General features: G+C 37.5%; 1 protein-coding gene and 1 non-coding gene across 17 annotated transcripts in view; one reads left to right on the top strand and one right to left on the bottom strand.

The window, feature by feature from the left end:
* Positions 1 to 26,610, top strand: part of BCAS3 (BCAS3 microtubule associated cell migration factor) — a 718,021-nt gene that overhangs the window by 275,651 nt on the left and 415,760 nt on the right. The gene's annotated exons all lie outside the window — the stretch shown is intronic.
* On the bottom strand, positions 8,496 to 8,599 carry LOC112206185 (small nucleolar RNA U13). The gene has a single exon (XR_002940384.1). It is a non-coding gene; the product is annotated as a small nucleolar RNA U13 (small nucleolar RNA).

The following is a 26,610-nucleotide window of genomic DNA, read 5'->3' on the forward strand; positions in this document are numbered from 1 at the left end:
TAATAATAGCCATTCTGGCTGGTGTGAGATGGTTTATCCTGGTTTTGATTTGCATTTCTCTAATGACATTCTTTTGAAAAGTGTCTGTTCATGTCCTTTGCCCACTATTTAATGGGGTTTTTTGTTTTTTTTTCTTGTAAATTTGTTTAAAGTTCTTATAGATGGTGGATACTAGACTTTTGTGAGATGCATAGTTTGCAGATATTTTATCTCATTCTATAGATTGTCTGTTTACTATGTTGATGGTTTCTTTTGCTGTGCAGAAGCTCTTTAGTTTGATTGGAGCCCATTTGTCAATTTTTGCTTTTGTTGTGATTGCTTTTGGTGTCTTTGTCATGAAACCTTTGCCAGTTCCTGTGTCCAGAATGGTATTGCCTAGGTTGTCTTCCAGAGTTTTTATAGTTTTGAGTTTTATATTTGAGTCTTTAATTCATCTTGAATTGATTTTTTTTTTTTTTGAGACGAAGTCTCGTTTTTGTCACCCAGGCTGGAGTGCAATGGCGTGATCTCTGCTCACTGCAACCTCTGCCTCCCGAGTTCAGGCGATTCTCCTGCCTCAGCCTCCCGAGTAGCTGGGCTTAGAGGCACCTGCCACCACATCCAGCTAATTTTTGTATTTTTAGTATAGATGGGGTTTCACTATATTGGCCAGGCTGGTCTCGAATTCCTGACCTTAGGCAATCTACCTGCCTCGGTCTCCCAAAGTGCTGGGATTACAGGCGTGAGCCACTGGAGTTGATTTTTTATATGATGTAAGGAAGGGGTTCAGTTTCAACCTTCTGCATATGGCTAGCCAGTTACCCGAGAACCATTTATTGAATAGGGAGTCCTTTCCCCATTGCTTGTTTTTGTCAGCTTTGTTGAAGATCAGATGGTTGTAGGTATGTGGCCTTATTTCTGGGGCTCTCTAGTCTGTTCCATTGGTTTGTGTGTCTGTTTTTGTATTAGTACCATGCTGTTTTGCTTACCACAGTCCTGTAGTATAGTTTGAAGTCAGGTAACATGATGCCTCCAGCTTTGTTCTTTTTGCTTAGGATTACGTTGGTTATTTGGGCTCTTTTTTGGTTTCATATGAATTTTAAAATAGTTTGGGAATCTTATCATTTTAGAAAATTGTGGTGAAATGCAAAAAAAAAATTCCACCATTTTTACCATTTTAAAGCATACAGTTCAATGGTATTAATTCACACTGTTGTGCATCCATCACCATCATCTAGGTAATCTTAGCCTTTAGCATTGAATGACTTTTCTAAGCTATCACCATTTAACATTTTACCCATACTAGTAGTTCCTCGATTAGAGAAAAACTAGAAAATGGAATTTTAGTCATTAACACAGTGTCTTTTCTTCTAATGTTCCCATCAGGCAAATTATTATTTATGTGCAAATTTTAACTCATTCATGAGTAAATATGGGAATATTTAACATCTCATACATATAATGCCCAATTTCTTTCTTCTGGATTAAATACTTAAAATATTTTTACCTTCTTGAGGGTAATAAGGATTATTATATCTGTTTTATTCTTCACCAAAAATACCTACAATGCATACTTTTAAAGTTCCTACTGAGTTTAATGAAATTGATTTTTCTATTAAGATTTCATTTTAGAAGTATATTCGTTGGATCATGATTTATATTTTTCATTCATGCAATATTCATGTTAAAAATTACCTTATTTCTTCTCTTCCTTATCTAGGTGGAATCAATTCTTCTCTTCCTTGTGTTACTCATTTTACGCCCCATTATAGTACTTATTATTTTGTATTTTGACTGGTTGTCTACTTGTTTGTCTCCACTAATACTGGGGTTTCTTTTAAAAATAAATTGTACCTCATTGATTTTTATATGCATAGGCCTTCCACTAAGGCAGATACATTTTTTTCCTTGGACCATTTGAAAGTAGATTGCCAACATGACATGATGCCCTATTACCCTCAATGCTTGAATGTGTATTTTCTACAAATGAGAACATTCTTCTGTGTAACCATAAAAAAGTCAAATCAATAAATTTTCACCGTCTAATTTTGAAAGTCCATTTTGGTTTCACTGATTGTCCCAGTAACTAGCTAAAGGATCTAGTTCAGGGAAACTGAATTTTTTTTTTTTTTTTTGAGACAGAGTCTTGCTCTGTCTCCAGGCTGCAGTGCAGTGGCGCTATCTCAGCTCGCTGCAACCTCCCGACTGCCTGGTTCAAGCGATTCTCCTGCCTCAGCCTCTGGGATTACAGGCAGATGCCACCAAGCCCAGCTAATTTTTTTTGTAATTTTAGTAGAGATGGGGTTTCACCATGTTGGTGGCCAGGATGGTCTGGATATCCTGACCTTGTGATCCGCCCTCCTTGGCCTCCCACAGTGCCAGGATTACAGGCATGAGCCACCGTGCCCGGCCGGAGACTGAATTTTTATATCTCTTTAATCTCCTTCATTCTGGAACAGGTCATTATTATTTCTTTGCCTTTTATGCTCTCAGCACATTTAAATATTACAAGTAATTTATTTTTGTCAAAAGTGCCTCAATTTTTTATCTGATGTTTCATTATGATTAGATTTAGCTTACTCATCCTTGACAGGAATGTCACAGAGTAGGTGCTGGTTCTTATTGCATCCTGTCAGGTTGTTACTGATTTTGATTTTGATTTGTTATTGATGATGATCAGTTTAATCACATGACTGAGATGGTGTCTGCTGGTCTTCCTCACTGTGCAGTTACTCTTTTGTACTTATAAAAATTTACAAGGTTTTTGGGGCAGTAATTTAAAACTATGTAAATATGCCGTTCTGCATTGAACTTTCAGTTCATTCCTTTATTTACCTATCATTTTGGTTTCATAGATTCCTATTTTATTCAATGGATTATATTTGTTCAATAATTACTTATTATAGTGCACAAAATGTCCCACATTTGGCCAGTGGGAGCCCAATAACTTGGTGTCTGTGTCCTTTTGACATATCTTCACCACTCTTTGAGCTTGTCCTTACTTTCTGGCACAACTAACTTGCTTACCCTTAAGTTTAGTTATTATTTGTTTTTGTCTCTTTTGTATGGAAGTTTTAAATTTGATGAGCATTTTATCTCGAGTTAATATTTCACTGTGCTGCTGGGCACATTTTATTTCTTACCTCTTTTTCAAATCCCATCCCATCTGTTCTAGTCACTGAGATGCTCTACCTCATCTCTGACCTTTTAGAATTTGGATATTTTAAGCACTTAACACCTATTTTTGATACCTCTTTGTATTAAAGTTATTTGCCATTTAATTTATCTATAAGTTCAATATGGAAATAGAAATTTTGCTTAAGCTTCTTGGCATCTCTCATGCATAGAATGGAGCCTTGCATATTGTAGTGCAAATGTTTGCTGATGCCAGTGATGTTCCTACTTAACAAGTAGGAAAATCAAATAGAAATTATTTAAATGATTATGCTCTAGAACACACTCTGTATGGGAGACTGGGAATTTCTAAACCCCAAATACCAGGACCTCAGTGACCACAAAATTAATTTTATAAGGTTCTACAGAAAATTATTTTGAACTGATATATAAAATTTAACACCAGTCATGAAATCTATATGTCACATGATCTGTTTGGCCCTCTTTGAGTACTACAAAAGCATGTTTTTCTGGATTCTTCCAAGAACTCTGACGGTACTTTAATCAGGCAACGAAAAAAATTCAGTATGTGGATCTAATTATACTGAATTAAGTTGTTTTGTGGTCTATGACTTGGGATATCCTTTGCATCTGACAGTAATTTTCCTCGTAAAGCACATATGCAGTAAGAAAAATAGTCCTTGTTTTCAACAGTAAGTATAAACCTTACACATATTTTGTTAACATACTTTCTCAAACAGACTCAAGTCATTTTTGTACTTAGCATGCTAATTTTGGCAAATGGCAAACTTGCTTTTGAAACAAAATCAGAAAAGTGTTAATTTTACCATTCTAGAATAATACTGTGAAATAATATAGTTAGTATCTTCAACTGTCAAGGGGAAAATCATCTAGTTATTCAGTATTATTAACTGATAACTATTTGATGGTCATTTTAGATAAATGCAAATATTTGTTTTTAATGTGAACATGTTCCAAATATTTCCTAGTTATGGTTTTACTAATACTCAAGTTTAACTGGACTTTCTGTATTTATTTTTGTGAATCTAGCAACCCTGTGCATGACCCTATCTATAGTCATGTAATTCTTCAGTTTTTCTGCAAAAACGTCATTTTTATTGAGATATAATTTACATACTATAAAATTCATTTTTAGAAGTGCAATTCAGTGGTTTTTGTTATGTTTTTAGAGTTTGCATATCATCACTAGTATCTAATTTCAGGACATTTTTGTAATCCTTAAACCACTTATCCATTAGCAGTCACTCCTCATTCCTATTTCCCCTGCTCCCCTATATACTTGGATGCTGATTAGTAATTATGTAACTAAGGACAGGCTAAATACCTTCTCTAATCTTCAAGTTACTCTTCTGTAAAATGGGGCCGATACCAATTTCAGAGTTTATTGAGGAAATAACAGGAATACTATATGTAAAATGCTTAGCAAAGCACTGGCACAGTAAATGCCAAATACAGAGTCAATATTAGGACCTCTACTTTTGGCCAATATAGCGTTAAGAGCTGGATTAACCCTCCTACCTGAAACAACTAAACAATGAACAGTAGTTTTCTATTTACTGTACATTAGTCATTGAAAGATGGCAATCCCTGATAGATGAAGAACAAATGAGAGGATGCCTATGGTTGCCCCAGTTTATTGCTTTGAAAGAGTTTCCAGTCATGGTGCAGGAAGGGGGAACCCTAATGGAGCCTAGCAGTCTCCCTGAATTGATGGGATATTGCTAAGAGTCCTGGGAGGCCAAGATCATAGATTCTCAATACACTGGACCAGAGACATGGGAGCTGCAGAGAGAGAATCCCAGAGATCTGCAGAGGAGACATGCGAACAAAGAAAGAACTACCGTCAGATCAGAAAGGCAAGAGTAAAACTATCTTTTTATTCAAAAATGACATGATTGTCTATGTTGAAAAACTAAAGGATTTTATTTTATTTTTAAAAAAGAACTAATAAATGATTTTAACAAGGTTACAGGGTATTAGATCAATATACAAAAATCGGTTGCATTTCTATATACTAACAACAATGAATTGATCATTTAAAAAATCCAGAAGTATATACTACTGACATTCAATAAGCAAGACTTGTACTCTGAAAGCTAGAAAATATTGCTCAGAGTAAAGACCTAAATAAATGGAGAATTAAACCATTTTCTTGTGCTAGAATACTTACCATCATTAAAATGTCAGTTCTCCCCAGATTTATCCATAGACTCGATGTAATCTGCATCAACATCCCAGCAGGGTTTTCTTTTGGTAAACATTAACAAGATAATTCTAAAATTCACATGAAAATGCACAACACTTATGAGCAAAATAATTTTGAAAAAGAAAAAGTTGGAGAAATGTCACTACCTATATCAAGACTTACTAAAACTACAATAATCAGTAGGGATCCTGTGACCATTCCCACACATGTGGAGACAACTTATTTTTGACAAAGGTGCAAAGATACAAAGTGGAGAAAGATTAGTCTTTTCCACAAATTAACAAATTAACTCAAATTAGATCATAGACTTAAATGTAGAACCTACAACTATGAAGTTATTAGAGCACCAAAAGAAACCTTCATGACTTGGGTTAGGGACAGACTTTTAAAATGTGACACCAAGGTTGGACACAGTTGTAATTCCAGTACTTTGGGAGGCTAAGGTGGGAGGATCGGTTGACCCCAGGAGTTCAAGACCAGACTGGGGAACATAGAAAGACTCTGTCTCTACAAAAGCAAAAAAAAAAAATTAGCCAGGCCTGGTGGTGCATGTCTGTAGTCCCAGCTCCTTGGGAAGCTGAGGTGGAAGGATCGCTTGAGCCTGGGAGGTGAAGACTGCAGTGAGTCATGATCACACCACTGCACTCCAGCCTGGGAAACAGAGCAAACCCCTGTCTCAAAAAAAAAATTTTTTTTTTTGGTTTTGTTTTTGCTTTGCAAAATTTTCTATTCCAAAGCCCATTAAAGAAAAATTGATAAACTGGATTTCATCAAAATGAAACACATCTGCTTTTTGAACAAAACCATTAAGAGAATGAAAAGACACAAGTTATATGTCTTATGTCCACAATACCTTTAAAGAACTAACTCCCCACAGTCAGTGAATAGAGGAACTAAATTTCTCATATTTCATACATTGCTGTTGGTACAGCTTCTCTGGGAAATAATTTTGCATTTACTTAAAATATTAATATGTACTTACCATAGAACTCAGCAATTTCAGTCCTGGGGCAGATTGTTCATATTATAAAATTCATGTTGTTCAGGATGATGTCCAGATTTACTCAATGTTTTTTTTCCTGTGGTTACCATAACAAATTGCCATGAACTTGGGAGCCTAAAATATCAAAAATTATTCTCTTACAGTTTTGGAGGGCAAAAACTAAAATCAAAATGTAAGCAAGGCTGCACTTCCTTTGGAAATTCTGAGGAAGAATTTGTTCTTTGCCCTTTCTAGCCTTTGATGGCCTTTAGCATTCTTTGAGTTGTAGCCACATCACTCAGTCTCTGTCTCTCTGATTGTATTACATCCTCCTGATTTCTGAGTCAGCTCCTCTTCTGTATTTCTTGTAAAGATACATGTGATTGTTTTAAGTACCAACCTGGATAACCCAGGGATAAGCCCCTTCTGTTAGGATTTATAACCTAATCACTTATTTTGCCAAAGAGTAACTCTTTGATCTTTTGAGGGATGTGGACATGTCTTTTGGGGGCTATAATTCACTTCTCTGTATTCTATCCTCTGCCTCCCAGAATTCATGTTCATGCCATATGCTAAGTATTACCTCTTTTCCCTACCAACATCCCCAAAAGTCACAACCCACTACAGCATCAACTGTAAGTCTAAATTTTTAAAAAAAATATTATCAGCTCAAAGGTCCAATCTTAGCATCTCAATCATCTGACTCTGGTATGGTTGAGACTCTGGAATTTATCCTAGTGCAAAATTCCTGTGCTTCTGTGGACCTGTGAAACTACAATAAAAGTTACCTCCTGCCAAAATACAGTAGTAGGATATGCATAGGATAGACATTTCAAAAGGAAGAAATGGAAAAGAATAAAAGAGTCACTGGTTTCAAACATGTTTAAAATCTAGCAGGGCAAATTCCGTTGTGTTTCAAGGCCAGAGTTTCCCATCTGGCTTGAGGCACTGCCCTCCTGGACTGCGGCTTCATTTTCTGGGCCTGTGGCTCTGCCCATTCCTGCCTTTGTACACACAGCTTAGGCCTTTAAGTGCACATCTCTGACCTTGGAGTCATTCATACATTTTATTGAAGGGTAGCACAGGTTTGCACCTAGGTAGCTCTATCAGCCTGTTTCATGCTTGTGGAATTTTGCAAGTCCAGTAGCTGCCTTCTTCTTCTTTTTCTTTTTTTTTTTTTTTTAAGCATGCCTTTGTGCCTTTCAGTCCAAGATGGCGGTGTTTCTGCAGATACTACATTCTCAAAAACCTTGTGTATCTCCTGTGTATGTCATGGGGATCCATGCCATCAGACAAGAGGACACTCCACAGATCTTTCTTGCATTTGTCTGTCTATTCCTGGCTTCTGCTGATTGAGTGGATCCATGAAACACATGCCTGATGTCTTCAGCAGAATGTTGTCAAGCTGTACTCTTGGCCTTCAGAGCACATTTTCCCAACCACGAAACTCCTCATAGTAACATCTTTTTCTCCTTGGTAGGATATTCAAATACCAGAAGATCCAAAGGAAGTATTATTGAATGGTAAAATTAGAAGCACTCTGAATGGCAGTAAGGGAGATATTTGAGGTCAGGGAGAAATTTTGAAAAACTTATAAATTTTGTCATTTAGCTATGATGGAATGATAGGAACTGGATTAAATCTCTGTATCCGTTAAGATTCTACCAGAGAAACAGAATCAGTAGGGCATTACAGAGGTTTATCAGCATACATGATTCTGGGGGCTGGCTAGGCTAGTCTGAAATCAGTAGGGCTGGCCAGAAGGAATGTCCAGGTGGAAACTGTCATGCAGGAGCTGCTGCTTCAATCTATAGGATCACAATAGTCACATTAGCAGAATGAACCTCAAGATTACCCAGATGTAGTAAATTATAAAAATTATTTTATTTTTAAAATAAATTTTCAATTTTGGAATCATTTTAGAGTTACAGAAAAGTTGCAAAGATAGTATAGAAAGTTTCTATGCCATATCAAATTTCTCCTTTTTATACTTAAAAGAATATACATATAAAATTTACTATCTTTATCATTTTTAAGTATACAGTTCAGTGGTAATAAATACATTTCTATTCCTTTTCTTCCCCTTCATTCGCCCTGCCCCACACTTCCTGGCCTCTGATAACTGCCATTCTACTCTCTATCTTCATGAGGCCCACTGCTTTTTTTTTTTCACATCAGATGGGTAATGTGCTGACATTGTAACGAGGCTTGAGGAAGGCACATCTCACACAGCAGTGTGAAAACCCACTCATCATGCTTATGAACTACAAAAGGATCAAAGATCCACTTTTGTAGTTCCCACCTAGGAGTGAGATCATGCAACATTTCACTGTGCCTGGCTTGTTTCTCTTAACATAATGGCCTCCAGTTTCAGCTATGTTGCTGCAAATGACAGGATTTCATTCTTTTTTTTAAAGCTGAATATTTCATTGCTATATATACCATATATGCTTTATTTATTCATCTGTTGATGAACTCTTAGAGTGATTCCATATTTTGGCTATTGTGAACAGTGCTGCAATAAACATGGAAGTACAGATATCCCCTAGATGCATTGATTTTCTTTCTTTTGGCTATATACCTGGTAGCAGAATTGCTGGATCATATGGTAATTCTATTTTTAGTTTTCTGAGGAACCTCCATACTGTGCTCCATAGTGGCTGCACTAATTTACATTTCCACCAGCAGTGTGCAAGGGTCTCTTTTCTCCACATTCTCACCAGCATCTTTTATTGATTGTCCTTTTGATACAAGCCATTTTTACTAGAGTGAGATGATATCTCGTTGTGGTTTTGATTTGTGTTTCTCTGATGACTAGTGATGTTGAGCATTTTTTTTCATATACCTATTGGCCATTTGCATGTCTTCTTTTGAGAAATGTGTGTTCAGGTCTTTTGCCCATTTTTAAATTTTCTTATTTTTTCTTTTGTTTCTAATGGGGTTGGATTTTGCCCATTTTAAAATTGGATTATTTGGGGGTTTTTGCTATTGAGTTACTTGAGCTCTTTATATATTATAGTTATAAATTCTTTGTCAGATGGATAGTTTGCAAATATTTTCTTCCATTCTGTGGGTTGTTTCTTCACTTTGTTGATTATTTCTTTTGCTGTGTAGAAGCTTCTTAGCTTCAGGTAATCCCATTTGTCTATTTTGCTTTGGTTGTCTAGGTTTTGAGGTCTTACACAAAAAGGCTTTGCCCAGACCAATGTCCTGGACTGTTTCTCCAAAGTTTTCTTTTAGTGGTTTCATAGTTTGAGGTCTTAGATTTACGTCTTTAATCAATTTTGATTTGATTTTTGTTATGGTGAGAGATAGAGGTCTAGTTTCATTCTTCTGCATAGCTATCCAGTTATCCCAGCACCGCTTATTGAAAAGACTGTTCTTTTACCTTCTTATGTTCTTGGTGTCTTTGTCAAAGACGAATTGACTGTAAATGCATGGATGTATGTTTGGTTTCTCTAGTACGTTCCGTTGGTCTGTGTATCTATTTTTATGCCGGCACCATGCTGTTTTGGTTATTATATACCTGTAGTAAATTTTGAAGTCAGGAAGTGTGATGCCTTCAGTTCCTTTGGCTCAGGATGGCTTTGGCTATTTGTGGTCTTTTGTGGCTCCATATAAATGTTAAGATTTTTTTTTTCCTATTTCTATAAGAATGTCGTTGGAATTTTGATAGGGATTGCATTGAATCTGTAAACTACTTTGGATAGTATTGTCATTTTAACAGTATTCTTTGATCCATAAGCATGGAATATCTTTCCATTTTTTTGTGTCTTCTTCAATTTCTTTCATATTTCATAGTTTTCTTTTTATAGATCTTTCACTTCTTTAGTTAGATTGAGACCTAGGAATTTTATATTTTTGTAGCTATTACAAATGGGATTGCTTTCTTGATTTCTTTTTCAGGTTGTTCTCTGTTGATGTATATAAATGCTATTGATTTTTTTTTTTTTTTTTTGAGGTGGAGTTTCGCTCTGTCACCCAGGCTGGAGTGCAGTGGCGCAATCTCGGCTCACTGCAAGTTCCGCCTCCCAGGTTCATGCCATTCTCCTGCCTCAGCCTCCCGAGTAGCTGGGACCACAGGCGCCCGCCACCATGCCCAGCTAATTTTTTGTATTTTTAGTAGAGACAGGCTTTCACTGTGTTAGCCAGGATGGTCTCGATCTCCTGACCTCATGATCCGCCCGCCTCGGCCTCCCAAAGTGCTGGGATTACAGGCGTGAGCCACCACACCCGGCCAAATGCTACTTGCAACTTTACTGAATTTGCTGATCAGCTGTAACAATTTTTTGGTGAGTTCTGTAGCCTTTTCTGTATGTAAGATCATGTTGTCTGCAAACAAGGCTGATTTGAATTCTTCCTTTCCAATTTAGTTGCTCTTTATTTCTTTCTCTTGCCTAATTGCTCTGGCCAGGACTGGCAGTATTATGTTGAGTAACCGTAGTGAGAGTGGACATACTCGTCTTGTTCCAGTCTTTAGAGGAAAGGCCTTCATTTTTTCCCTGTTCAGTATGATGGTAGCTGTGGATTTGTCATATATGGTCTTTATTATTTTGAAGTACGTTGTTTCTATACCCATTTTGATTAGGGGTTTTTTTTTTTATCATAAAGGATGTTGAATTTTATAAAATACTTTTTCAGTATCTATTGAAATATGTGGTTTTTGTTCTTGATTCTGTTAATATGATATATCATGTTTATTGAGTTGCTTATGTTGAACCATCCTTGCATCCCTGGAATGAATCCCATTTGATATTATAAATGATCTTTTTAGTGTGTTGTTGAATTCTGTTTGCCAGTATTTTGTTGAGGATTTTCACATATATGTTCATCAGGGATATTGGCCTGTAGTTTTCTTTTCTTGTTGTCGTGTCCTTATCTGATTTTAGTGTCAAGGTAATGCTGGCCTTATAGAATGAGTTTGGAAGTATGTCCTCCTCTTCAATTTTTTTGAAGAGTTTGAGTACAATTGGTATTAATTCTTCTTTAAATGTTTGGTAGAATTCAGCAGTGAAGTTGTGAAGTCCTGGGATTTTCTTGCTTTTTATGGAGGCTTTTTATTACAGCTTCAGTTTTGTTACTTGTTATTGGTTTGTTGAGGTTTTCTATTTCTTCGTGATTCAATCTTGGAGGTTGTATGTTTCCAGAAATTTATCCATTTCTTCTAGGTTTTCCAGTTTGTTGGTATATAATTGTTCATAGTAGTCTCTAATGATTTTTTGTGTTTCTGAGGTCTCAGTTGTTATGTGTCCTTTCTTTGTTTCTGATTTTATTTATTTAGGTCTTCTCTCTTTTTTCTTAGTCTAGCTCAAGACTTGTTGATTTTGTTTACATTTTTGAAAACCAATGTTTTGTTCTATTGATCTGTATTTCTTTTTAGCTTCGATTTCATTAGTTTCTGCTCTGATCTTTATTATTTCTGTCTTTCTACTATTTTTGACTTTGGTTTGTTCTTGCTTCTAGTTCCTTGAGGTATATCATTAGGTTGTTCATTTGAAGCCTTTCATTTTTCTGATATAGGCATTTATTGCTACAAACTTGCCTGTTAGTACTGCTTTTGCTATATCCCATAGGTTTTGGTATATTGAATTTTTTTTTTTTTTTTTGAGATGGAGTCTCGCTCCAGGCTGGAGTGCAGTGGTGCAACCTTGGCTCACTGCAACCTCTGCCTCCTGAGTTCAAGTGATTCTCCTGCCTCAGCCTCCAGAGTAACTGGGATTATAGGTGCCCGCCACCACACCTGGCTAATTTTTGTATTTTTAGTAGAGATGGAGTTTCACCATGTTGGCCAGGCTGGTCTTGAACTTCTGACCTCAAGTGATCTGCCCTCTCGGCCTACCAAAGTGCTGGAATTACAGGCATGAGCCACCACGCCCGGCCTGTATATTGCATTTCCATTTTTCCATTTTCACTTGTTTCAAGACATTTTAAAATTTCTTTCTTAATTTCTTCATTGACCCATTGGTCACTCAGGAGCATGTTTTTAAATTTCTATGTGTTTATATATTTTCCCCAGTTCTTCTTATTAAGTTCTAGTTTTAGTCCATTGTGGCCAGAAAAGATATTTGATATGATTTTTATTTTAAAAGTTTTGTTCAGATTTGTTTTATGACCTAAGATATGGTCTCTTCTGGAGAATGTCCCATGTGCTAGTAAAGAAAATGTATGCTGCAGCAGTTGGATAAAATGGTCTCTAAACATAGTTAGGCTTGTTGGATCTAGTGTGTAGTTTAACTCTGCTGTTTCATTGTTGATTTTATGTCTGAATGATTTGTGCATTACTGGAGTGGGGTCTCCTTCTTTTATTGTATTGCAGTCTATCTCTGTTTTAGATCTATTAATATTTTCTTTATAGACTTGAGATATCCAGTGTTGGTTGAATATTTATAATTGTTACATATGTTTACTTAATTGACCCCTTTATCATTGTATAGTGTCCTTCTCTGTCTCTCTTTATAATCTTAGATTGGTTGTCTATTTTTTCATATAAGTATAGCTATTCCTGCTCTGTTTTGGTTTCCAGATACGTGGAGTATCTTTTCTCACCCCTTCACTTTCAGTCTATGTGTGTCTTTATAGGTGAAGTGGATTTCTTGAAGGCAGCATGTAACTTGGTCTTGTTTCTTTATCCATTCATAATCGAGACCATTTACATTCAGCCTTATTATTGATAAGTAAGAAGATACTACTGCCATTCTTTTGCTAGTTTTCTGGTTGTTTCTTTCTTAGTGCCTTCCTTTGTGGGTAAGTTATTTTCTCTGGTATTATGCTGTTAATTTGTTGCATTTCTTTTTAGTGAGTCTGTTACAGGATTTTGTGTTACAAGTTTTTGTGTTGTGGTTACCAGGAGGCTTATAGAGACATCTTATAATAGATATAACAAGTTATTTTAAAGAGACTACAACTTATCTTAGATCACAAATAGAAGAGTAGAAACAAAGGCAGGCATAAAGAACATGTAAAAAAAATTTATACTTTTACTCCATCACCCAACTTTTTTTTTTTTTTTTTTTTTGAGACAAAGTCTTACTCTGTTACCCAGTGGCACGATCTTGGCTCATTGCAACCTCCGTCTCCTGGGTTTAAGTGATTCTTCTGCCTCAGCCTCCTGAGTAGCTGGGATTACAGACATGTGCCACCATGTCCAGCTAATTTTTTTGTGTTTTTAGTAGAGACAGGGTTTCACTGCATTGGCTAGGCTGGTCTTGATTTCCTGACCTCAAATGATCTGCCCTCTAAAAGTGCTGGGATTACAGATGTGAGTTACCATGCCTGGCACCTCCAGCATCTTGACTTTTGGTTATATCAGTTTATATTTTTTGTATTACCTATGTTTTAACAGGTTGCTAATAGCGATTATTATTTTTGATAGATTTATCTTTTGGGTTTCATACTAGAGTTATGAGTGGATTGTACACCACCATTTCAGTTATAGAGTATTTTGTGTTTCACCATGTACTTTTTACCAGTGGGTTTTATACCTTGAAAAGCTTTCTTTTAGCACATCAGAGTTTTCTTGGTTCAGATTGAATTATTCTCGTTAGCATTTCTTGTTAGGTGGGTCAGGTGGTGGCACATTATTTGTTTTTGTTTGTCTCCGAAATACTTTATTTCCCCTTCATATTTCAAGTATAATTTTGCTGAATGCAATATTCTTGGATGGCAATGTTTTCTCCTTGAGCACTTTGAAAATGTTGTTATATTCCCTCCTGGCTTGTATGATTTACACTGGGAAGTCTGTTGCCAGACAAATTGGAGATACAGTGTTTGCTTCTTTTCTCGTGCTGTTTTTAGGATCTTCTCTTTGTCCTTGACCTTTGAGAGTTTCATTATTATACGTGTTAGAGTATTTTTATTTGGGTTGAGTGTTTCTTGTTCTCAGTCCTTCCTATAACTGGATATTTATATCTTTCTTAAGTTTTAGAAAGTTTTCCATTATTATTTCTTTGGCTGCATTTTCTACCCTTTAGTCTTATCTCCCTCTTAAATACCAATAATTCTTAGATTTGGTCTTTTGAGGTAATTGTCTGCATCCTGTTGGTGGTATTCATTCCTTTTTGATCTTTTTCCTTCCCCCACCACCCCCCACACCCCCGATTGTATTTTCAAATAGCCAGTATTTTAGGTCACTGATTCTTTCCTTCACTTGGTCCATTCCACTGTTGAGAGTCTCTGATGACTTCTTCAGTTCAGCAAATATGTTTCTCAGTTCCCAGATTTCCATATTTTTTCCCAATCTCTTTGTTAAATTTCTCTGATAAATTTCTGAATTGCTTTTCTGTGTGTTTTTGTTGTTGTTGTTGTTGTTGTTGTTTTGGAGATCACTGAGTTTCCTTAAAACTGCTATTTTGAATTCTTGGTCAGAGGGCTCACAGATCACTCTTTCATTAGGGTCTGTAACTGGAGTTTTGCTTTGTCCATTGGGGAGGTCATAATTCCCTACTTGCTGTTGTTTTTTTCGTGTGTATATCTATATCTTTGCATTGATACTTTATTTCAGTTTTATCTGTCTACCTTGTTTTGATTTTATTGGGTATATTTTGCTTAGTGCATTTTTTTTAATCCTTTTAGAGTCAGGGCTCATTTTGTTGCCCAGGCTGGAGTACAGTGGTGCAGTCATTGCTCACTGTAATCTTGAACTCTTGGGCTGGAGCAATCCTCTAACCTCAGCCTCCTGAGTAGCTAGGACTACCGGCACATGATACCATACCTGGCTAACTTTAAAAAGAATTTTTTTGTTGTTGTTGTTAGGGACAGACTCTCATTGTGTTGCCCTGCCTGTCACAAACTCCTGGCCTGAAGTGATCCTCTCACCTGCCTTGGCCTTTCAAGGCACTGGAATTACGAGCATGAGGCAGCGTGTCTGGCCTGTTAGTGAATCTTTACAGCTAAGTTGTTGCCTTTTTTTTTGGATATAGGTGGTACCTAAAGCCCAGGTTCACCTTGGCTCTGCTAAATGATTGTAGTACTGCCTATCCTGATTTGGGAGCATCCCAAAGTGGTTATCCCCACAGTGTGTCAAGTCTGGCTAGGGGTTTGTGCCCAGGGACCTTTGTAATGTATTTCCTACTACATGGTGCTGCTGAACAGCCACTCTAATTTGGTGTCTCCTTTGGCCAAGTAATGGAACAAAGTTTCCAGGACTAGGGATGGTAGTCTAGCCTCCCCACTTTGTCTTGGCGTGTCCTCAGGGTTGTTTCTCCCATCAGGCAGCCACGATACTTCCTGCCAGTTAAGGCAAGGATAGTTTTCCTGCCAGAGCACCCAAGATGGTGGGAAAGCTGGTTTACCACCTCAATCTCACTTTTTCCAGTATAGTCACCATGAGTTGGGGGGGAGATTTTCTGTGCTCTTGATGCCAGGCAGAATCGGGGGAGGGGCATTACAGATCTGAAAGTCTGAATCTCTTACCATTCACTCTGAGGTTTTCTTTTTCACTTCTCTGTGGCCTCAGGAATTGTCTCATCCTCATATTTGAGTTCTGAGTGTTGCTGGTTAAAATCTCGGTACTATATATTTGTTTTTGGTTTTCTGCAGGGGTAGTGAAGCCAGCTAGCTTCTATACCACCGTTTTGGAACTGGAAGTCTCCATCTTCTAGTAGAAATTATTTTAAAGCATCTATTATTACTATGCTCAGTGATATGAAGAAAATATGCTTCTTTTAAATAAAAGGGTAGGAAATGTCAGCAGAGAAAGAGAAAATATAGGAAATTACCTAGTGAAAAGTCTACAACTTAAAAATACAATATCAAAAATAAAAATGAAATGGATGTGTTAATAGCAGAATTTGAGTTAGTAAATGAATTTGCAGATAGATCACTAGAAATTTCCAAACCAAATGAGTGAAAAAATAGAAAATAAGTAGAGCCTTAGCAACTCGTGGGACAATATCAGAGCCAACGTACATGTAGTTATTGCAGAAGGTGAGGAGAGTAAGGGAGGAAAAAAAATCTAAAAGTGGGAAACTTTCCACTTTTGTTGAAAGACATACATTTACAACTTCAAAAAGATAAGCAAACAACACATAAGATTAAGTACAACAAAAACCATGTCAAAGGACATCATAGTCATTTTTCTGAAAACCAAAGTAAGGAGGAAATCTTGAAAGTAGGCAGACAAAAGTAATGCATTGCACACACAGAAAGTACATTTTAACACACTATTGACTTCTCACTGGAAACCATGGAAGTCAGAAGACAGTGGAATAACATGTCTGAAGGACTCAAAGAATAAAATATTGGCCATCTGAAGTTTTCCATCAAACAACAATATCTCTCAAGGATGAAGGAGCAGTAAAGCCGAGACATCCACACTGGAAATTATGCTAATGGCACATAATACCAGAAGCAAACTTGCATCTTTAGGAAATAGTGAAGAATATGGTCATTTCTTGTTGAATAGAAAGGATTATTTTTCCCTTTTAAAAATTTGTGTCTAATATATGGGAATGATTGAATTATTTTGTTGGTATTGTATTATATGTACATGTAATACATATGACAACTATAGCACAAAGATGGAGGGTGCTAGGGTGGAGGCAGGTATATGGAGCTGTACTATTGCAAGGTTCAACGTTGCTATACATAAAAAATCAATGCTTCAATGAAAATGGCATACTAAAAAATGTTCGGTTAATACAAAAGACAGGAAAGGAAAGGCAGAAGCACAAGAAAAAGAGGGATAAACATAAAACAGATATTAAATGGTATATCAAAATTCAACCATATAGAAATTAAATATTAATGTACTCCAATATAAAGGAAGAAATTGCCTATAAGGTAGTGTTGAATATAGAGATATTAATATGATAGTAAATGTATATTAAAAGATACATCATCCAAATAAGAAACATAAGAATATTGGAAATTCAACTATATTAGTATCAACTAAAATAGAATTTAAGACAAAGTCTGTGACCAGAGATATTTTGTACTGTTCAAAAGTCAAATTATCAGGAAAATTTAAATGTATGCACATAGACTCAGTTTTAAATGCACATAATTTAAATGCATCTTGACATTTTGGGCTGTATGATAAAAAATAAAATAAATGTATGCATCTAAAACTGAGTTTTAAAATACCTTAAATAAAATCAGAATTAATAGGATGAATAATTCTACAATCAGCATTGTTGATTTTAATACCACTTTCTTGATGTTGATAGAATAGAGAAAAAAGACATAAATTATTAGAATAACACTACTAGCTACATTGGCCTATTAGATAACCAAACCCAACAACTGCAGAATACATATTATTTTCAATTATGACATCATGCTTAGTTTGAATGGATATGAAACAGTGGATAATAGATGATACTTAAGCCAGAGGCAAAACATTTATTACTGATGGATTTGGATGGCAATCACAGTGCAGTGCAGGGTACTGTAGGCTTGATAAGCAGCTTGATTCCAGTCATTTCCATCAGTGAATAGAACCTTACCTTGGCCGTGAGTGATCCAGATTGTTCAGTTAGCAACTATGATTTGTTTGCAGAACTCATGGCCCCAAAGAGGTGCATCTGTAGTCTGCGAGTGTTTAGTCTTCCTTGTGGCAGATGAGACCACTGGCCAGGCCATTGCCAACTGAGGAAAAGTCAGTAAAAATAAAACTTCTAGAGGGTTTTCAGAATTAGGAGTCGGCGAACTTTTTCTTTAAAGGACCAGATAATAAGTATCTTTGACTCTGCATTCCATATTGTCTCTATACTCAGCTCTCCTGCTGTCATACAAAAGCTTCCATAGGCAGTACATAAATGAATGGGCACAGTTGGCCCACCAACATAGTTTTTACCTAACCCTGAATTAAAGCTGGGGTGATGGCTTTGCATTATTCTACCATGCTGGTTGCTCCTTATTTCAATCAGCCTTCCAGAGTTGTTGGGGTTATACAGCTATCAAGGCCCAGTGGGCATCATCAGGTTTCATCTTAGCTGAGCCATCAGTCAATCAGGCCCAGGTATTTAAAGGAAGCTCTGTGAATCCAGTGCCTCTTGAGCCAGTGGCATGCTTCAGACAGTGGAATAAAAGATAAAGTGGCTGTAATACCCAAGGTTCTGCTCAACCAGACTGGCTGTACTCTGGAATATACCATTTCCATTTGAATAGCGTTCCCTGTTGGTTGGGCTCTTCCCACCTTGTTCATTTTCAAATTTTAGTTGACCCATCCCCAAGTAGGTCTAGAAAGTCACAAGGCCTCCATGGGTCAGTTGTTTAATTACAATTAGAACTTTGTAGCTGGTTAATAGCAGCCTTCTAAAAAAGGGAGTGTACTTGGTGACTGCATCAGGCAGGTGGCGATGTTGTACTGAGACAACACCTCTGAGTACTTCAGCAGCCATTAAGACTTTACCTAAACATTTTACTCTTGGAATCCTATGTTGTTTCTGGCATATAATATGGGAAGGAACTGGAAGTCTAGTAGGTGGTCTGTTGTGCAGTTGTCCCACTATCACCTTGGTGTACATGTTCGATGATATCCTCTGGCACAAGCATTTAAGTACAGTCATGTAAGCCATTAATACCAGTTATATATTCACCAACATAAGTCAAAATGATAGTACATTGAATCGGACTAAAGGGTCCCACCATTTTATATCCCATTCCAGTGTATTTTTCCTCCATGAAAAGCATGGACTAGCGTTTTTAATGTGCACATGCCAGTTGCTCCAGTGACAATTGCCCTTCAGTAATGTTATCCCCTGTGCATGGCAGGGGAAGCTACCCTTTGCATAAGGTGGGACAGCTAGGATGTTGGGCTTTTATCTCACTTGGCCTTTTTTTTTTTTTTTTTTTTTTTTTTGAGACAGGGTCTTGCTCTGTCACGTAGGCTAGAGTGTAGTAGTGCAATCATTGCTCACTGCAGCCTTGAACTCCTGGGCTCAAGAGATCCTCCACCTCAGCCTCCCAAGTAGCTGGGACTACATACAGTTGCATACCACCATGCCCAGCTAATTTTTATAAAAATTTTTTAGAGAGGCTGTTGCTATGTTGCCCAGGCTGGTCTTGAATCCATGGCCTCAAGAGATCCTCCCACTTTGGCCTCCCAAAGCTCTGAGATTGCAGGCATGGGTCACTGTGTCCAGCCTGAAAGTGCACGTGTTTTTATCAGTTCTGAAGGATAAAAAATGTTGAAGTACATGGCTGGGAATGTTTCTAGAACTTGTATTTTAATTCCCTTTTTTATATTTCTATATGTTTTCATTAAACATAACCTCATCAAATGGCTTGGACTTTGGCAAGGTAGTTATTGCTATATGCAGTTATCTTTATGATAACTCTCTTCGTCTTGAGACTTTTTATCCGAGCATTGCTCTTGGGTTTTCTTTCTTTTCCAGTAGGGTTAGAAAGGGCATTGTTATTGGAATCATTAGGCATACTTTTGGCCATAGAAAGAAAACCACATTTAACAATGGTTTTTTAAAATCAGTGTTTATTTTTTATCACGTTATAAAATGTTTGCTGCTGGTCTTGGCTGAATGATGTCTATGTGACTTTTTTTGCTCTTTCCCTCATGATTCCTTTATAAATGTCACTTCCCTGGGCATCATTTCAGACTTCAAGGCAATAAGAAGGGGAGAAAGGGCACCATCAGTGATGTTAATTTCCTTTATCAGGAAAGCAGATACTGTTCCAGAATCCTGCAATAGCCACCTGCCTTTGAGTGATCATAACTATGTCACCACTTGTTGTAAAAGAGGCTAGGCAATCACAGATTAAGTATCTGTGGTGGCATCCAGTGAAGGAGTGAATGTTGGAGATGGATGTTGGATTTGCCTCTCAGTAGTTAAATCTATATAATCATCACCACAATCAAGATATAGAATAGTTTTCTTATCTCAGAAACAACTTTCCTCCTGCCCTTTTTCGTCAGTGCTCTCTGCCCTGCTGCTGCCCTAGACATTGCTATTACCTTATTATTAAAATATATATATATGTATGAAGGAGTCTTGCTCTGTCCCCCAGGCTGGAGGTCAGTGGTGTAATCTCAGCTCACTGCAACCTCCACCTCCTGGGTTCAAGCGATTCTCCTGCCTCAGCCTCCTGAGTAGCTGGGATTACAGGCGCATGCACCACACCCGGCTAATTTTTGTGTTTTTGGTAGAGACAGGGTCTCACCATGTTGGCCAGGCTGCTCTTGAACCCCTGACCTCAAGTGATCCACCTGCCTCGGCCTCCCATAGTGCTAGGATTATAGGCGTGAGCCACCACACCCGACCTAAAAATATTTTTTCTGTAATTTCTAAGGTTTGATATGGGGTTGGAGGGAATGCTGTTTCTGGTCACTTTATTTTCTAACTTGGTATTGCTGATCAGTACCAGAGTTATTATTTAAGTATTCAAAAATGCATATTTCTTGGTCATCCCCCCTCCTACCCAAATAACTACTGAATCATAATTCTGAAGGTGTGACCACAGGATCTGCATTTTGTACAGATCATCTAAGTGCTTCTTATCACACTAAAGTTTAAGAATCTGTGCTTCAGATTTTTTTAGGATGTTAAATAATCCCAAAATGTTATCATTCTTATTAATTGAGGTTGTTATTGAGTTTTTGGTGGTGAATTCACAGCCTTATAAGATGCTGATTTCTACATCTTAGATGCTGAAATGTAGTAACATTTAGTTCTAGTACCCAATCCTCTTGTTTCATATGTACTTTGACTTCAACCCATTTTGTGAATTAATTTTTTTAAGTTTTGATAAAATGTTGAACATAGATGAAAACACTCTTTAGAAATTTTATGTTCCATGTGAGTATATCTACTATATTAGATATTGGTTTCCCCAAATACTACAGTTTTGAATTCTCAAATCGATGAAATATTTAAAAATGAATAACTGAGATTAAGTATTTGTATAAATCAGAATTACTGGACTATGACTACAGTACGTTTTAAAGAACAAATATCTTAGCATTTTAGAGGCCTAATTGGTTTCTGATTAGCCAAATTTTATATCATTATAATGAGAAATGTGAGATATTATAAATATGCTAAATAATACAGGAAACATTTAATGAATGGTGAATTACATAACCTAACATAAATTTGCAAAACATTTAATTAAACACTGTAATACTGTATTTGTATCTCATTAGTTGAGAACTCTGACATTTGTATACTTAAAAACTCTAAATTGGTAATAATGAGTGCCCTAATGAGGATTCCCAGATTAAGTTAAGTGCTGTTTGCTTGAGTTTTTCTTCTTATGGCACACTTTTATGCTGAATGGAAGGAAACTTAATAAGAACATCTGGTTATACCTTTTACCCATATTATATTCAAGCCATTTGTTTAACCCAACCCCAGATGTGAAATGAGCCACGATAGGCACAGATTAAAATGCTCGTTTAGGCTTCTCAGCAGCTGCTTATCTTCCTTTGTGCATAGGACAGCAAAGGCATCTCTAAGAACTAAGAGGGCTATTAAAAGAAACCACAAACTATAAAAAGAGGCTATAGAACTTCACTTTCAGGAAACTGGCTAGTTAGTGTTCCTTTCATTTTTTTATGACAGATTTGTTGAGGTATAATTCACATACATAAAGTTCACCATTTTATAATGTACAATTCAGTAGTTTTTTAGTATATTCACAGTTATCCATTGATCACTACCATTCAATTCAAGAACATTTTCAGCACCCCAAAATGAACCTTGTACCTATCCAAGTCACTCTCCATCCCCCTCTCCCTGCTCCTCTGCAATTACTAATTTATTTTCTGTATCTGTGGATTTACTTATTTTATACATTTCTTATAAAATGGAATCATACAATATGTGGCCTTTTATGTCTGCTTTCTTTCACTTTGCATAATGCTTCAAAGTTCATCCATTTTTAAATATGCATCAGAAACTTCATTCCTATTCATGGATGAGTAAATACTATTTCATTATATGGATATATGACATTTTGTTTATTCATTTATCAATTGATAGACATTTAAGTTGTTTCCACATTTGGGCTTAGGAATCCAGCTGCAAACATTTGTATATAGATTTTTGCTTTTTTTTTTTTTTTTTTTTTTTGAGATGAAGTCTTGCTCTGTCGCCCAGGCTGGAGCGCAGTGGCTCACTGCAAGTGCAAGCTCTGCCTCCCGGGTTCACACCATTCTCCTGCCTCAGCCTCCTGAGTAACTGGGACTACAGGCACCTGCCACCACGCTCAGCTAATTTTTTGTATTTTTAGTAGAGATCGGGTTTCACCGTGTTAGCCAGGATGGTCTCAATCTCCTGACCTCGTGATCCACCCGCCTCAGCCTCCCAAAGTGCTGGGATTACAGGCTTGAGCCACCGCAGCTTGTATATAGGTTTTTGTATGAACGTATGTTTTTAGTTCTCTTGAATATCTATCTAGGAGTGAAAATGCTGGGTCATATGGTAACTTTATGTTAAACTTTCGGAAACAATTTTTTTTTTTTTTTCAGTATTTATTGATCATTCTTGGGTATTTCTCGGAGAGGGGGATTTGGCAGGGTCATAGGACAATAGTGGAGGGAAGGTCAGCAGATGAACATGTGAACAAAGGTCTCTGGTTTTTCTAGGCAGAGAGCCCTGCCGCCTTCCGCAGTGTTTGTGTCCCTGGGTATTTGAGATTAGGGAGTGGTGATGACTCTTAAGGAGTATGCTGCCTTCAAGCATCTGTTTAACAAAGCACATCTTGCACTGCCCTTAATCCATTTAACCCTGAGTGGACACAGCACATGTTTCAGAGAGCACGGGGTTGGGGGTAAGGTTATAGATTAACAGCATCCCAAGGCAGAAGAATTTTTCTTAGTACACAACACAATGGAGTCTCCTATGTCTACTTCTTTCTACACAGACACAGTAACAATCTGATCTCTCTTTCTTTTCCCCACATTTCCCCCTTTTCTATTCGACAAAACCGCCATTGTCATCATGGCCCGTTCTCAATGAGCTGTTGGATACACCTCCCAGACGGGGTGGCGGCCGGGCAGAGGGGCTCCTCACTTCCCAGACCGGGCGGCCGGGCAGAGGCGCCCCCCCACCTCCCAGACGGGGCGGCGGCCGGGCGGGGGCTGCCCCCCACGAAACAATATTTTTTAAGCTTTTATTTTTTAGAGATGGAGTCTCTAAAAATATGCATTGCACAGGCTGGAGTGCCGTGGCTCAATCATAGCTCACTGCAGCCTCAAATTCTTGGGCACCAGCGATCCTCCCACCTCAGCCTCCCAAGTGATTGGGACTATAGGCACATGCCACCACACCTGGCTGTTTTTCTTTTTTCTTTTTGTAGACACAAGGTTTCACTGTGTTGTCCAGGCTTATCTCTCTGGCTTCAGGTGAACCTTCCACTTCAGCCTCCCAAAGTACTGAGGTTACAGGCATGAGCCATTGCATTTGGCGGAAGCACTTTCTTTTTATTATTATTATTATTATTATTATACTTTAAGTTTTAGGGTACATGTGCACAATGTGCAGGTTAGTTACATATGTATACATGTGCCATGCTGGTGCCCTGCACCCACTAACTCGTCATCTAGCATTAGGTATATCTCCCAATGCTATCCCTCCCCCCTCCCCCCACCCCACAACAGTCCCCAGAGTGTGATGTTCCCCTTCCTGTGTCCACGTGTTCTCATTGTTCAATTCCCACCTATGATTGAGAATATGCGGTGTTTGGTTTTTTGTTCTTGCGATAGTTTACTGAGAATGATGATTTCCAATTTCATCCATGTCCCTACAAAGGACATGAACTCATCATTTTTTATAGCTGCATAGTATTCCATGGTGTATATGTGCCACATTTTCTTAATCCAGTCTATCATTGTTGGACATTTGGGTTGGTTCCAAGTCTTTGCTATTGTGAATAATGCCTCAATAAACATACATGTGCATGCGTCTTTATAGCAGCATGATTTATAGTCCTTTGGGTATATACCCAGTAATGGGATGGCTGGGTCAAATGGTATTTCTAGTTCTAGATCCCTGAGGAATCGCCACACTGACTTCCACAATGGTTGAACTAGTTTACAGTCCCACCAACAGTGTAAAAGTGTTCCTATTTCTCCACATCTTCTCCAGCACCTGTTGTTTCCTGATTTTTTAATGATTGCCATTCTAACTGGTGTGAGATGGTATCTCATTGTGGTTTTGATTTGCATTTCTCTGATGGCCAGTGATGGTGAGCATTTTTTCATGTGTTTTTTGGCTGCATAAATGTCTTCTTTTGAGAAGTGTCTGTTCATGTCCTTTGCCCACTTTTTGATGGGGTTGTTTGTTTTTTTCTTGTAAATTTGTTTGAGTTCATTGTAGATTCTCGATATTAGCCCTTTGTCAGATGAGTAGGTTGCAAAAATTTTCTCCCATTTTGTAGGTTGCCTGTTGACTCTGATGGTAGTTTCTTTTGCTGTGCAGAAGCTCTTTAGTTTAATTAGATCCCATTTGTCAATTTTGTCTTTTGTTGCCATTGCTTTTGGTGTTTTAGACATGAAGTCCTTGCCCATGCCTAGTCCTGAATGGTAAAGCCTAGGTTTTCTTCTAGGGTTTTTATGGTTTTAGGTCTAATGTTTAAGTCTTTAATCCATCCTGAATTGATTTTTGTATAAGGTGCAAGGAAGGGATCCAGTTTCAGCTTTCTACATATGGCTAGCCAGTTTTCCCAGCACCATTTATTAAATAGGGAATCCTTTCCCCATTGCTTGTTTTTGTCAGGTTTGTCAAAGATCAGATAGTTGTAGATATGCAGCGTTGTTTCTGAGGGCTCTGTTCTGTTCCATTGATCTATATCTCTGTTTTGGTACCAGTACCATGCTGTTTTGGTTACTGTAGCCTTGTAGTATAGTTTGAAGTCAGGTAGTGTGATGCCTCCAGCTTTGTTCTTTTGGCTTAGGATTGACTTGGTGATGCGGCCTCTTTTTTGGTTCCATATGAACTTTAAAGTAGTTTTTTCCAATTCTGTGAAGAAAGTCATTGGTAGCTTGATGGGGACGGCATTGAATCTGTAAATTACCTTGGGCAGTATGGCCATTTTCACGATATTGATTCTTCCTACCCATGAGCATGGAATGTTCTTCCATTTGTTTGTATCCTCTTTTATTTCCTCGAGCAGTGGTTTGTAGTTCTCCTTGAAGAGGTCCTTCACATCCCTTGTAAGTTGGATTCCTAGGTATTTTATTCTCTTTGAAGCAATTGTGAATGGGAGTTCACTCATGATTTGGCTCTCTGTTTGTCTGTTGTTGGTGTATAAGAATGCTTGTGATTTTTGCACATTGATTTTGTATCCTGAGACTTTGCTGAAGTTGCTTATCAGCTTAAGGAGATTTTGGGCTGAGACAATGGGGTTTTCTAGATATACAATCATGTCGTCTGCAAACAGGGACAATTTGACTTCCTCTTTTCCTAATTGAATACACCTTTATTTCCTTCTCCTGCCTAATTGCCCTGGCCAGAACTTCCAACACTATGTTGAATAGGAGTGGTGAGAGAGGGCATCCCTGTCTTGTGCCAGTTTTCAAAGGGAATGCTTCCAGTTTTTGCCCATTCAGTATGATATTGGCTGTGGGTTTGTCATAGATAGCTCTTATTATTTTGAAATACGTCCCATCAATACCTAACTTATTGAGAGTTTTTAGCATGAAGGGTTTTTGAATTTTGTCAAAGGCCTTTTCTGCATCTATTGAGATAATCACGTGGTTTTTGTCTTTGATTCTGTTTATGTGATGGATTATGTTTACTGATTTGCATATGTTGAACTAGCCTTGCATCCCAGGGATGAAGCCCACTTGATCATGGTGGATAAGCTTTTTGATGTGCTCCTGGATTCGGTTTGCCAGTATTTTATTGAGGATTTTTGCATCAATGTTCATCAAGGATATTGGTCTAAAATTCTCTTTTTTGGTTGTGTCTCTGCCCGGCTTTGGTATCAGGATGATGCTGGCCTCATAAAATGAGTTAGGGAGGATTCCCTCTTTTTCTATTGATTGGAATAGTTTCAGAAAGAATGGTACCAGTTCCTCCTTGTACCTCTGGTAGAATTCGGCTGTGAATCCATCTGGTCCTGGACTCTTTTTGGTTGGTAAGCTATTGATTATTGCCACAATTTCAGATCCTGTTATTGGTCTATTCAGAGATTAAACTTCTGGGTGGAAGCACTTTCTAAGTGGCTACACCATTTATATTTCCCCTGTGGAAATTTGAGGGTTTCAGTTTCTACACATCCTCACCAAAACTTATCATCTTTTTTTATTTTAGCCATTCTTTTCGGTATGAAGTGGTATCTCATTGTGGTTTTTATTTGCATGTCCTTAATGACTAATGATGTTGAG

This window comes from Pan troglodytes, chromosome 19 (assembly GCF_028858775.2).
Source record: "Pan troglodytes isolate AG18354 chromosome 19, NHGRI_mPanTro3-v2.0_pri, whole genome shotgun sequence".
Lineage (NCBI taxonomy): Eukaryota > Metazoa > Chordata > Mammalia > Primates > Hominidae > Pan > Pan troglodytes.